The sequence below is a fragment of the Crocodylus porosus genome, unplaced genomic scaffold (assembly GCF_001723895.1).
Source record: "Crocodylus porosus isolate Cpor-Errol unplaced genomic scaffold, CroPor_comp1, whole genome shotgun sequence".
In the NCBI taxonomy this organism is placed as follows: domain Eukaryota; kingdom Metazoa; phylum Chordata; order Crocodylia; family Crocodylidae; genus Crocodylus; species Crocodylus porosus.
Genome location: NW_017728951.1, coordinates 37,741,470 through 37,752,732, shown reverse-complemented (window position 1 = coordinate 37,752,732; position 11,263 = coordinate 37,741,470). Strand labels below are relative to the sequence as shown.

The following is an 11,263-nucleotide window of genomic DNA, read 5'->3' as shown; positions in this document are numbered from 1 at the left end:
CCCAGGGCCCTGGGCTGTAGTTAATGGTAGCGGAGCTGGTTTTCTCCCTGGAGGGGTCAGCTGGGGGAGGGGAGATCAGAGCCAGGGTCACAGTGCCTTCCCTATGCAGGCTCCGTCCTGGTTCCCCTGCCCCCAACTCGCTGGGCTGAGGCAGGGAGACTTACACCCACCAGCTTGCACATCCTCCTGAGCCGTGGGCATTGTCATGAGCTGGCAGGTCTCATCCCCGCATCTCCTAGGACGGGGGTCTTGGCCATTTTAACGCAGGGCAAAGACAGTCCAGGATGAGTGACAGCCTCACAGCAAGAGGAGGCCCCAAAGACTAGAGCAGCATCCTTCACGCAAAGTCCACTGGCTCCACTCTATATGGCTTCTGCCCCGCTCTTCAAGTCTGGAAGACCCCAAACCTAGAAACCAGCAAGGCTGCTAAGAAAGGATGGAAAACCCAGCAAGCTCAGGAGAGTGCATTTCTAGATAGCAATGTACTGAAACTTCTTATATTAATACATACAAATAACATATATGTCATATAGAATATATAAAATAATCACTATACAATAAACATTACACTATATATATACATATATGCATGTATAGGTATATACACATACACAAATAATACATACATATATATGAATAAATGGCAACCATACAAAAAAGTTTGAGGTGCAGGACTACTGAATGAGACTTGCCATCAAAAATAATCAATGCCCAGCATCAGTAGAGAACTGAATAATGCCCTTTAGCCTGCAGGGTGGGAGGCAATTAACAGCATATTACTAATGTTGATTGGTGGATTTTACTTCCCTTTATCATCATCATTACTAGCCTTTAAGGACTTTGTTTTGATACCCAACCTAAATCTTATCTGAATCACATCCTAGGGTGGCTTGTATATTCACGACAGGGGCATGCCTAGGGACTGGGTTAGATCTTCTTTGTAGCTGCTGTTCCTTAGAACAGTATGGCTAGCTCTGGTGATGTTTTCACAAATCTTAGTTGCTTTTGCTCCAGGCCTGAGCTTCTGGAGTCAAGTGATTATATGAGACTCTCAACTCTCATATATACAAAAAAAATTATTTTCAGCCAATCTGGTTGAAAAGGAAAAGTTGAAAACATTACGCAGGCATAACCTAAACTCTTGAAACAGATGCACACAAACAAAACCCAAGAAGCCCAAACTCAAAAGCATAAAATAAAACTCTCAATATGCTTTAAAAAAGCCAATAACGAGAAGCCCAGAAATCATACAGTGAGAATGCAATGCTATTTTTGTAAAACTTCTTAATTATTAAGGCAATCTTATGATTTTAGGGCCTGACTCTTGGTTTCTAAATGACTGTGCCTAGCAATACTGCTAGAGTCTGTTTTATTTATTCAAACTGCTTCCTCCTCCTTTGCAAATACAAAACAGGCTCCTGGGTCATTCCAGTACTTGAGATGATAATGATCATTTCACTGTTAGAACACACTTAGCTGATGCAATGCATAATTTTCTTGAAGTTAAAAGTTCAAGGAATAACTGGAAACCTGCCCCCAGAATTAACTCTTTACATTTTTTCTAGTTTCTCTTTTTTTTTATTTTTAGTATTTGGAACAATTATATCTGTGTAATTTTTTGCATGCTGTTAGTTTAAGTCCAGTGGATCAAGCAGATGCAAGTTTTTTTTCTTAAAAAAAGCAAGAGGGTTTAATGGAACCAAATTAGTACTATTAATTACTATTATTTGTGTTAGGGTAGCATCTCAATATGAGATCAGGGCCCATTGTCCTATGTCCTATACAAACACATAGTAAATGGCCATCCCTTCACAGAAGACTGCAGTCTAAGACTCTGATTCAAAAAAGAATCCCCATACACATGCACAACCTTAATTTTAAGCACTGTTTACTATTTATTTGATTTTAAACATTATAGAAGTCCAAATCCATGCATCAGGGTCTAAATAGATAGGACAGGTAAAGAGACTATTATTTCCATCCTTTTGGTGAGGAACAGAAGCAAAAGAAGGTGTAATTACTTGCCCAAGAACATAGAGGAGGTCAGTGGCAAAACTAGGAGCTGAGTTCAGGCCTGCTGAGTCCTAGACAATTGCTGTAATCAGAAAGCCAGTCTTCCTCCCCAAGGACCAGATCCCCACTCATTTAGAGTCAGTGGAAAGAGTCTCATGGATTTCAATGGTATTTGAAGCAGGCCCCATATCTGTTTTTTTATGCTAGATTTTAGGAATTTTCCCCTATGTTTGCCACTGTTGTAGTGAAGCAATATTAAACTGAAGAAAGGAATTAGCCCATCATACCTGGCCAGTGCCCTAGAGCACTTCCTTGGTGTGTTAGGTGAACTTAATTAATAAAATTATCAGAAAGGAAGTTCAAATAAGTGTTTGCTCAGGACTTTGCGGGGTGGCGGGGGGGAGCAAGTTGTATCAGGCTATTTATATCCAGGAATGCATTTGTACACCTAGAGGTTCATAGCTGGCTCCCCATCAACTTCATGTTAGAAAATGATCCATGGAAGCACATTTTATTGCACCTCAGGAGGTATCTAACTGGGATGCATGATATGGAACTATCTTCTGAACAGAAGAATATGGGTTCATTGTTAACCGCATCCCTTGTGGCCATATCCCATGACTTCTTATGGTACCACTGTATGAAATACAGAATTGCTGCAGAGTTGCACATTCCCATGAGATGTAGAAGGGTTTGCAGTTTTTATGGCTTATGATGTAGGGTGGCTGAGAAGGCTGAAGTCAGATTTTGCTGGAGGAATATTTGAGCTTTGCATCAGTGTTTATTCTGATAGCTTGATTGAAGACACAGGGCATGTCCATGTTTAATATTGGTGTCCTTTATCCAAAGTGTTCACTAGATACAAGAATTCAGTAATCATTTCCCAAAATGAAACTTTTTAAATAGATTAAAAGTTTAAATTTCCCTTTTTCTCTTAGTTGTCAAGATCCCAGTCATTCCCAAGAATCTATAGAGCCCTCTTAAGTGGAGAAGACTTGACATATTATGGAATTATAAACAGAAACTAAGCTGGTTTATTCATTTTTGGTCATAAACCTCCCAGGCTGTTTTTAATCATCATAAAGAAGGGAAAAGGCTCCAGACAATCCCCCACCCCTGCCAATTTGCAGTCACCTTTAAACAATTCAGTCTGGAATACTTCCTAATTATGTCACTCCTCAAAATTAGGGAGGTGTGAATTTAGCTTTAACCTTTCCAACTAATGTTTGTAAATCATAAATAAACCTCCAGAAGCAACAGCTCCAAGACATTCAGTGTCAGAATGGAGAGGGGTCCACGCGCTGGGATCCAGTGGTGGAATTCACACATTCAGACTCTGAATTCAGTATCCTCTTCATCTCTATCCCAGGATTTACCATCTTCTGATAGGCAAGTGTCAGGCCTTTGTTCTGGGGTTATATGATCATGTTGCACATCCTTTAGTTTCTATAAACCAGTTTCAGAAAAAGCAGCAGCTATTGCTCTGAGTGAGGTTATATGGAGGCCTTTAATGGAGCAACTCCTGGACTCTGATCCAAATCTGTTGAGCGTCAGGGTAGGCTCAGACAACATTGTATTTCCTGATGCATCTGGAAGGGAAAGAGGTGCATCTGGAAAGTCAAGCATGTGTGGTATATTGCTTGGCTTAGATTTATTAGCTCGTAATATTGTGATTTTGGGGGGCTGCTAATTCTATCTCAGTTTAATGTGTTTTTTATATATATATATATATATATATATGTATATATATTAAAAACACATTAAAATGGGATAGAACTAGCATTTTTGAGTCCTGGGTTTATTACAAGTCCAAATACAGGATGACCAGTCTCAGAAGCTATGTTACACTATGGCCAATAATGTTGCTACTGCCCTGAAACTCAGTGACAGTGTATTCAGAAGGTTTAGCAGAGGGACTTACAGATTTACTTACCCTAGAGTTACAACCTAGCAGGACAAGGGAGTAGATGAGAAGACTTGTTTGCCACAAAAGAAATGCAGCTAATTCAGTTGTAGTGGAAAGTTCACACTGAGGCCCGGATCATGTTGTTGGATCCTGGGTTCTCCAAGAAAAGAGGCAGCAATTTCTGTTTTCAAAGCATGATTACCAGTATCGTTTATTATATGAACTGTGGCAGTGTCTAGAAGCCTTCACCATGGCCAAGAATCTCATGTTTCCATGTCCTGGACAAACAATGAACAAACAGATTCTCCCTGCCCCCAAAACCTTAAGGACTCCTCACAGGCAGAGAGAAATAAAAGGATGTACACTTACAAGAGTGACCAAAAGGAATAGCAGGTGTGTGAGGGAAGGGTGCAGGGTAGAGCTGAGGATGCCACAGGACTCTGGTCTGCTATGGAGACAGCAAAGACTTCTGCTGATTGAGATGGAGATGGTTCACTTTACGAGCTGTGAAAGGATGTGAACATGTCATCTGGACAGCCAGTTAGAAGAAACAGAGCTATTGGCAGACAGCTGCAGGAAGTCCTATGAGAAAAAGGAGACACGTGAAGAGAGCCAAGTAAATATGAACATCAAGGATTCTCGCACTCAGAGCTTCAGAGGGGAACCTTGGCCAGGATCACACCAGGAGAAAAGGGAAAACTCCCTGGAAATTATGCAGGAAGGGAGTAAGATTGGGGCCTAAGCCAAGGCTCTTTCAAGTCAATGGGAATTTTCCATTGACTTCAAACATCTTTGGATCAAGACCTAACCAACCATGGACTGTAATCACAGGTATACTGACCTCACATTTGGGTATTTTACTTGTATATGGGGCTTGCTTGGAGAACAGCTCTGATACTGAATTGTTGATAATGTATGGAAAGTCCCAACATCCAGAGTGAAAAGAAAGTGCAGGCACTGTGACTCATGCAGTTTTTGTCCTTAGTGTTGAGACAGGAGCACAGGGAGCCCATTATAGATGCTGCTTTGTGTGATGTGGACTCCATACTGGATGGAGCCCTATCTGACAGAGGCTAATGAATAACAGACAGGAGATGTCAACTTTCACTTACTGTTGACCTTGATTGAATTAAAGTGGTGATGATGTCTGCAAATTCTTTATGCCATGGCTAATTTCCTAAGCAAGTCAACCTACCTTTCCAGCTGTTTTAAGGAATATATGAAGTTGCTTGACCATTGTGGGAAAGAAGTGAGGAAAGAAACCTCATTTCTGAAAGGAAGGCTATGAAAGCCTTTGCTGTTCCCTACCAAAATGTGATCTGAGGCTAATGTGAAGCTGTCATTTAACAATTAAGACATAATCAACATTATAAGAATGGTTGCATTCCACATGTGATTTTTCCCTCCCAGACTCAAAGCTTCTGTCCTGAAGATGCTCATGCTTAGTTTCAAGACAGAAGAAGATTACTGTGGCTACTTTTAAGCACTGCTGCCAAAGTGCTGAATCTGCCATCTGTTTCACTTCAGCAGTGTCTCAGATTTTTTGGAGGGGGGAATGTCCTCATTCCAGAATAGTTGCATGTAATGAAAAAAAATCTTTTGGCATTTAATCATTTCTGTCAACTAGCACATAATAAACTTTTTAAAGAAAATTGTTTCCAGCTGAAAAAAAAAGCTCAATTATTAAAACTTTAATATGCTGGGGAGGAACCAGTTACTTTGGAGAGAAAACAAATGTCTATGAGTAACTGAAAACTAGGCATGAATCACCAGAGCAGCAGTGAAATAAATGTATGTAAATAATTCTGTGGTAAACTGAGAGTGCACTGGGAGTTTTTGGAGAACCCAGCATAAAATAGGTAGTCTGTAGAGCAGTAATGGAGTCCTTCCAAGAGACCTGGATATGTGTCACTGAGTCAGCCACTTGGGGCAGACAAAATTAGGTATGTGTCAGCAAAAGGAGAACTTGAACTTACAACCCTGGGCCTTCCTGCGGGGAAGTCCTATGCTGAGAGTGTACATCAGGAATGACTGGTGCCTCCTGAGACTGGGGGGGGCACAATTTGTGGGTGGTAGTGTTGTCAGCATTGGTGGTGGGGTGGCGATTAGTGATTGCCCGCAGAAGCTGGTGGTGGCATCAGCAGTGGCGGGGAGAGGTGGGGTGAGCAGCAATCACCCACAGAAGCCAGTGGCAGTGACCAACTTTGGGGGGGCATGTGCCCCACTGTGCACCCCCTATGAGTCACCTATGGTGTACATAGATTAGTAAAATGTGCTTTGGTGTGAATATATTGATATTATACCGGTGCAAACAGAGACATGGGACCAGTCCAAACTTGGGCTTGTACTAATATCTTAGGGTAGGGCTGTCCAAATGGTGGCTCATAGGCTGCATGCAACCCTGAATGACTAAATTGTAGCTTGTGAGGGGCCTGTTGGTTCAGCTACCAGAGCCACTGCACTGGCATCAGGATATGCATCAGTCATCAGGATATGAATGTCGCTGCTGCTCACTTACGCCACCCCCTTACCTGTCACTGATTCCAGGTCTTTGATCACCATTGGTGATTAAAAATGGTGGCAGGGGAAAAGGGGGGTGGGGAAGCAGCAGCAGCCTTCACCCTCTGGGTTCTGCAGCTGCACCCGCACAGAGGCTTTGGCAGCTGCACTGACAAGCTGCTGCCCTGATGCCAGAGGTGGGTTGTCCAGCCCATGAAAAGCCCCGTGGCCTCAATTTGGCCTGCAAGACCAAATTAGTTGGATACCCACGCCTTAGGGTATAGCAAGTAAATTAGTTACCGCAAGGGAAAAGGCAGTGGGGCGTTATTCTATATCAGGTGGTTGATGGTGACTGCTCGTGTACCTGTTTCTATACTCTGGTAACTCAGTTATAGTAACCTTCCCCTCTTGTGATGATTACTTAGCTATTATGCTTTGGCGTTCATCTATCCCATACTAAAGATTGGGTACACGGGCAGTTAGTAGGAATTACTGATGCATGGTAAAGCCCTGCCTCTTCTTTACCTTAGAGAAAATAGTTTGCTCATGCCCTCAGTATCAGGCTGCTTTCAGCACAGAAGTGCTGGAAGAAGATGGGGTATTTTGGATGTAGACTGTAAGCTCTTTGGGGGCATGGACCATCTTTGCTTTTGTACTAGTGCAGCACACACCATGCGGGTTCTAATCCAGACCTAGGCCTCTCAGTGCTATCACACCGATGATACTGTGTTGCATACCAGAGATGGGGTGGCCTAAGCTGGTTGGTGATAGGTAAAACCCCTTTGGAAACCTGCATGTTGACATAAACTAATTTCCTTGCTACCCCATACGGAGACAGTGATGTAAAACTTGTTCCTGATCTCTAGTTCCTCAGCTTGAGGAACAATTTTCAGCCACTCTTTGGTTCTTCTTAGAGCCCATATTTATTCTTACTCATAAAGAACTGCAGCCCAGCATCAACTTCCTGTCCCTTCCTGATCCCCCAAGGATAGAAGCAGGGCAAGGATGGAAGAGACCCCAACCACCTCCCCCAGGCCACAGTTACTCTTGTTACCTTCAGCTGTAGTATCATTCTTCACAGCTTGCCACCCCACTCCCTTCTTGGGTGCTCTCTTTAAATCCTGTGGCTGGAATCCTGCCCTAATCAGTAGATCACTATCACCTGCCAGCAAGCCTGGCTCAGAAAAGGATTGGCTGTACCCAGACCTCCCCAGGCCCTTAAAAGGGGAAGCCACCCTGCTATATATAGTATTCTCTGAGTGGGCAGCTGTGTATATGGTTGCTTGTGTTTGTGTGTAGTTTTAGACTGTGCATGTTTGCACAAGTGAAAGTATGTGTGTGTATTAGTATGTTTGTGTATGATCACAGGATGTGCAATTGTTCATTTACATATGTTTGTGACTGTGGGTGTGGATTGTGATGTGTGGGCCCTTCAAGGTTTGTATATAGAGATACAAGTTTTTGTATGTGGGTGTACCGTGAAAATATACCTCTATAGCTGAGTGTGTGGGTATCTGTGTCCCTGTGTGTGAATGTTGGTGTCTTTGCATAAATGCCTTGTGTATCCATCCACAAGTGAGTGTATGTGAGTGTGGGTACGGATATGTGAGTGTACATGTCTCTTCCTGTTGCAGTACAAGTATAATATTGCAGTGTCAGGAGGACCTTGGCTGACAGCCCAGCAGTGTGGGACATGTTTGTAGAAGATGAAGCAGAAGAGATGACATGAAAGTTATTTTTGTCTATCAGCTGAAGCATTATAGAGACATCAACAAGCTCTTGTCTCATGCCAGCTTAATTCCTAGTTAATCAGCAGTCTGCTTGGGCAAAGGAAGAAATTCACGTTGGGGCTGCTGATGAGCCAAACTTCCCGGCGAGGATTTGGGAGCCTGAGGGAGTCCTGATCGCTGGTTTAATGCTAGCTTGGATGTGCTGCTGCTCGCAGTGTGCAGCGTCCCTGGAAGAGTTACATGCCTTGTAAGTTGTGCCTTGTTATCTCTTAAGCTACCGCCATGAGCGAAGACATCTTAGGTTATTTTGGCACTGCTTCCCTGCAGGGCCATTGCTGGCTTATTCTGTGCTTGGGTGCTTTGTCCAGTCAACTTGAAAGTGACTCCAGAACCAGTGTTCCCTTGGGACACTGTTCCATAGTCCATAGATCTCAGCGTTGGGAAGCTTCTTCTGATGTTTAGCTGAACTTTCCATTTACCCCTGATGATCCCATCACTTCTAGGGACACCTGCCTTGCCCTTGCTGTGTTTGATGCAGATATTGGGTTACCCCCACGGCCATCTGAAACATTTCACCTGAGCCAGTCTGGCTTACATCTACTCTGGACCAGGCCTGCTCAGTTTTTTAAATCTGCTCTTAATGGATCCTTAAAGGAGCCTCTGTCCTTATAATTGCCTTGTCTGATTTGGTAGCTCCCCAGAAGAGAGCAATGTTTCTTTTTCACTGTTTGGCTGACATGTATTCATTACACATTAAATTGTTTGTTGATCATTCACATCTTGGTGACTGGCCTTTTATAATCTTATTGTTCATACCAGTATCATCTGCTGTTTGTAGACGTTTGTACACCCCATGCCTGCCCCACAATTTGGCAAACTCTGTGCTAACAGATTTTTAACACTATCAGTCCATCTTTAGCTATTATGTTTTCTTGCATATGACATATCCCAGAATATAGCACATACCTTGTTTTTGAAAGGCAGAATGAAGAGAAAAAGATTTTTCCAGAGTTTTAGCTGTATAAACCAGGGACAGGGGCTAATCTTCAGTTCACTTGTTCCCTTTCCTGCTTGACTACAGCTGAAACCCTAGTCGCTGCTGACTACTGGTCTCCATGGGTAAATCTAATATTTTGAAAAGAGCTAAAGAGTTTCCAGGGCTGTGAAATAGGAGAAGACAGATCAAGAACAGCTAGCAGACAACACTTGTTCTGCTTTAATTAGAGTCTTTAATTAGATGTCTTATTTCCCTAAGGAAGATTAGCTTGATTAGAGGAATATCAAGACCATTAAAAAGGAGAGACAGTTATTAACATCTGTGGAATAAAGCACAAAGGAACCATTAAGTCAGTTGACTCCCTCATCTACCTGAATAGAAAGGCCACAGCTGCTAGATTGTGTAGTAAGAATCAAAGCTTGTACTTCTGTCCAAGGCAGAAAATCAGCTTCCCCACTTAATACATTCTCTCCAACTTTGGGGGACTGATTTTGGGGAAAAGGTATGTGACATATGCAAGAAAATATGAGATTTTGCATTTGTTTCCAGCCTCCAGGTTGTTCTGTGTTACAGGATCTTATTCAAAGCCCACTGGGATCCATGGATGTTCTCCCATTGATTTTACTGAATTGGAGAACAAGCCTGTTATTTATCAGTCCCTGTCTAACTTCTGTGACTCCTAGTAGTTTATCAAGCCTTCAATCTTCCTGGACTGACTGCATCCCCTTATCATTTTATATTGGAAACTAAGGAGTGGCGAACCTGGCTAGTACTCAAATAGGAGACCATTTGGAAACTCCTTGAGTGCTGTAGGCATAAGCCAAGGAGCTTAGTTGAATTACTAGTAAATATTAGACTACAGAAATGGCTGGAAATACTTTGCTTGGCTCCGCCATTGCTGATGGGAGAGAATAAGAAGGAGCCCACCTAAGTGTCCACAGGTCTCTTCCCCCACTCTTCACTCCTTTTCCCATGTTATTAGTCAGTATTTGAACTGGATTAACATCAACCTTCCATTTCCTGCCTCAACTCCGGACATTTTCTGTATTCTCCTGCCTTCGTGTCAGGTGTGAATGGGGGCATTTATTTCATGTACATTGCTCTGTGTAAGCCCTTCTGGTGCTGCTTACCTGCTGATGGTTGCTGGTCATTCCTAGTCTAGAGTTTTCCTGGTTCTCTAAAGCTATGCCCCGAAGTGACTTGCAGTTGTTAAAGTGATGTGTGCTGATACTGGGTCCCATCATGCTAGGCACTGTACAGACTCTAATTAAAGCAGAACAAGTGCTTGCAACTTAAATAGAGCATAGAAATGGGAAAAGGAGGCTCAGAATGGGGAAGTGGTTTCCTGTCACACACTCAGCTGGGAGCTCCCCACACTCATGCACTAGCACGCTCAATATTTCCAAATCTCCTTTTACTACTTTTATTTTTTCAATCAACAGTCTGCGACAATGATTCCATCGCTGCCACAATTGCATTCAGCCTTGAGGTCACAAGCAGCTTTTGAGACCTCTCTGAGATCTTCCCCAACTGAGCAGGTCCCTCAGGTTGAATGACTGGGGAGCAGATCCCGGGACCACTCTGGGGAATACTGAAGAGCCAGACCATCTGTGGGGCAACAACTAGGATCCTTCATTTTCGAGGAAGGAAAGAAGGTGTCTGGCCCTGGTTTCCTTCTCCCTCTTCATGTACTGAAGATGATTGGTTCCACATTGCAATGGATGCTGTGGTGGGATAGGACTTTGCTACATCTCCTTCTCCATTTTAAACAAATATTTTTCCTTCTACCACCTTGTCTTTTTTTGCCTTGAGGATGTTATCAATAAAAAGTACAATGTGTAATGCTTTCTGCATGCATCTGATTTTCAGGTTCACAGGGAGGAGATGTACTTCCCAGGCAGGGTAGTCAGAGGAGTCTATGACACACAGGTGCCCCCAGAGGTATAGAAATCCTTGTCTAGCTCCAGCACAAGCTGGTGACATGGTACTACGTGAGTTCATCCTTGTGGTTTGGGATTCATGCTATGGGCAAGGACTGGATGGAAACAATGTCTGGGGGACAAGTCATGGTGCGAGGTGCTCTCTCACTGTCCTTGAAGAAGGAAGACCCACAGCTCA

The 11,263-nt window shown here is 43.1% G+C and overlaps 1 long non-coding RNA gene across 3 annotated transcripts in view; it reads left to right on the top strand.

Moving 5' to 3' along the window:
* Nucleotides 1-10,992, top strand: part of LOC109323979 — a 26,754-nt gene extending 15,762 nt beyond the window's left edge. For all 3 annotated transcript variants that reach the window (XR_002104809.1, XR_002104810.1, XR_002104808.1), the window contains 2 exons: nucleotides 8,053-8,395; nucleotides 10,588-10,992. This is a non-coding gene — a long non-coding RNA (uncharacterized LOC109323979). The remainder of the gene's footprint in view (nucleotides 1-8,052; nucleotides 8,396-10,587) is intronic.
* Nucleotides 10,993-11,263: the final 271 nt, after the last annotated feature.